Below are 2,870 nucleotides of genomic sequence, written 5' to 3'. Positions count from 1 at the left end.
TACGGCCGTCGCCGGGAAACCCCGGAAGTGAGGGCACTATGCGGGCGGGAAGCAGCCGCTCAAGGCGGGACGCGGGGGGGAGGGGCTATCGATGCGCACGCGTAGGTGCTCTCCCGCGCATGTGCGGAGTGAGCTCCAGTAGCGCGACGCCTGGGAACGGCTGGAACGGCGCGGATGGCAATTAGCGGTGGCTGGGGCGTCCTCCCAGGTCCGCGTCGCAATCCAATGGCCTGGCCGGCCGCGTTCTCCGAGGGACGAGGGGGCCTGGGGAATTCCTGCCCTGATCAGGCCCTTTTCTTTCTTGCGGGGCGGCGGTGAGGAAAATCAGAGGTGAGGTGCGTCCTGGAGGCTCCTGGACCGCGGTGCAGTCACATCCTCCCGGGCCCTTTAGGAGGTAGAAGCAGAACCGTGAGGCTATAGGCTTGACGGGGATGGAACCAGGCTTATGGAGGTTCAAAAGATCTTTCTGCTCGGTTTCTTTCCCTCGATCCAACACTTTGATAAGGAAGACTTTAGGCCGAGGGGACCCCCGCACCCTCACCGGTCTCAGACTGCATGCGCCCCATTGGGACTCGCGTGGCTTCTGTGCAGTTGTTCAAGCAGCATGGGACGAGCGAGCGCCCACAACCTGCGGGTACCCGGCTTTCAATGGGCACGGCGCCCTCTTGAACTTAACGTTACGTTGCTCTTGAAACGATAAAATTTGACGCGTGCTAATTGTCGGGGAAAGATAACAAGCGGCAGCAAACGTTAGAGAACTGCAGATTTTCGGCTTCCCCCGTGATAGGCCATTGTTTGTTTTTGGGGTTTTTTTGTACTTTTTAAATTGAAGGTACTGGGGATTGAACCCAGGACTTACTGCTTGCTAAGCATGCCCTCTACCACTGAGCTGTACCCACCTCCCCAGAGATTGCCATTGTTAACATTAACTCTTGGTTGTCTGTACCTCCCTGTTTTTTCTGAAAATAGATGTCCGTGTGTTTTAGATACATTTCTTTATTGTTACTAAATTTCTCGTCTCACACTTATGGACTATCTCCTGTAAGCCAGATACGGCTCTAGACCAGAGACTATCAAACTTCTATAAAGGGCCAGATAGCAAATATTTTGGGCCAAGAGGCAAAATCGAGGAATTTTAGTAGATGCTTTATATAACCAAAGAAAAAGTGTCCAGAACACTTATTTGTTGGTGGAATTTAAAATAGAATAATTGAGCACAGTTTTAAACGAGGTCTAATGAGAAGAACAGAATGCTTTGGGGGGATTCCAAGTTAATCTTTCCTGTTATCAATTGATTGCAAATGTTCACCTGTGAAAACCATTCTTGGTTCACAGAAAGGCAGGCTGGATGTAGCTTGTGGAAAACAATGGACAAGTCAGACCTGAGCTCTCATGAGCCCACACCACAGTCTGGGTAGGCAGAGACCCATAAATCAGTAAACATATATATCATCTCAAAGGTGTTAACCAAGGAAGACAGAAGGGTGCTGAGACCTTGATAAGGGAGGAGGGCCATGTCTACACTGATAGGGTTATCTGAGAAGGCCCTTGAGAGGTGAGGTTTGCACTGAGAGCCCACTAAGAGGCATGGGAACCGTCCAGCCAGAGGGAGTATCAGGGGACCGCTCTGTTTAGTATAATGCTCAGTAATCTGGATAGTGTAATTTTTCCATGCCAGTCGAGATGTGTATCAAGAAGCCTTAACCTGTGATCCACCATGGATGGACTTGAGATACATAGCACAATATTGTCAAAATTGTGCACTTTTGTGAGTTGAAGATAGACAGCACTTATCAAATTTTTGACAGAATCTGGGAACCAAAACGCGTTAGAAATTTGGTCATTTTTTAATGACTGCGTAGGACAGTGTGGTGTGGATTTACTGTAATTTATTGAAGCCAGACTCTATGGAGTCCCTTGCGTTGCTTCCACTTTTAGACCACTATTAAAAGTTTTAGTGTATACCTAGGTCTTGTGCTGGGTCAAAGCAGTATCAGCAGCTGGTCCTCAGACAGGTAGTCCACCTGTGGTCACTGCTATCATACATTCATTTCAGTGTTTAAAATGCTGTTTGAGACTGCAAATTTAAGCCTCACAGGGCTTCGCCCAGGCCCGTTTCAGTGGGCCACGTCAGAATGCACTGGTCAGAAGAAAGCAGTAGAGAGAGCTGCTAGACGTAGAGGCTGCAGCAGAGGTGGTCTGTCTCCCAGGACCTGGAAACAAAACTCTTAAGTCAACAAGTGTAATGCACACCCCTTGGTGAGATGAACTTGCTGAGGGGACCCACCTAAGAAGCAAAATGGGAAAGAATTTAAAAACCATACGTATACCCACTTTGGTCCTGCACGTGTGCTGTAAGGAATTTACCCCAAATCAGGAGCGTGTGCTACACTGTGTACTGCAAACTTATCCCATTAAAATAGTCATTAACGAGCAGCAATAGGGGTTGGTTAATTATAGCATATCCTATAATACCATGTACACAGACACAAAATCAAGGGGAGAATATTTAATAACATGGGGAAATGTTTCTGGTATTTTTTTAAAAAAGCAGATTACAAAATAATACGTACAATATGCCAGTTTTGAATAAAGTGTATATTACCCTCCCCAGAGGCAACTGCTATGTCCAGATTCTTGTGTATCTTTTCAGAGATAAACTATATTCACAAGCACCTTTATTTATCAGTGATGCATTTTGGAAGTCATTCTGTCCTGCTCTTTTTGACATCTGTATAGTGTAAGTAATTTTTTGGCTTTAATCATTTTTTTCAAACGTAAAAAATAGATAGACAATAAAAGTTATCAAAAACACAGTGGGTGACTGAGGAAATCTAGGCCCAAGCTTTGGTGTGACTGTTGCCTCGTCT

Source organism: Camelus bactrianus, chromosome 22, assembly GCF_048773025.1.
Source record: "Camelus bactrianus isolate YW-2024 breed Bactrian camel chromosome 22, ASM4877302v1, whole genome shotgun sequence".
NCBI classification, from domain to species: Eukaryota; Metazoa; Chordata; class Mammalia; order Artiodactyla; family Camelidae; genus Camelus; species Camelus bactrianus.
This window is presented reverse-complemented; position numbering follows the sequence as displayed.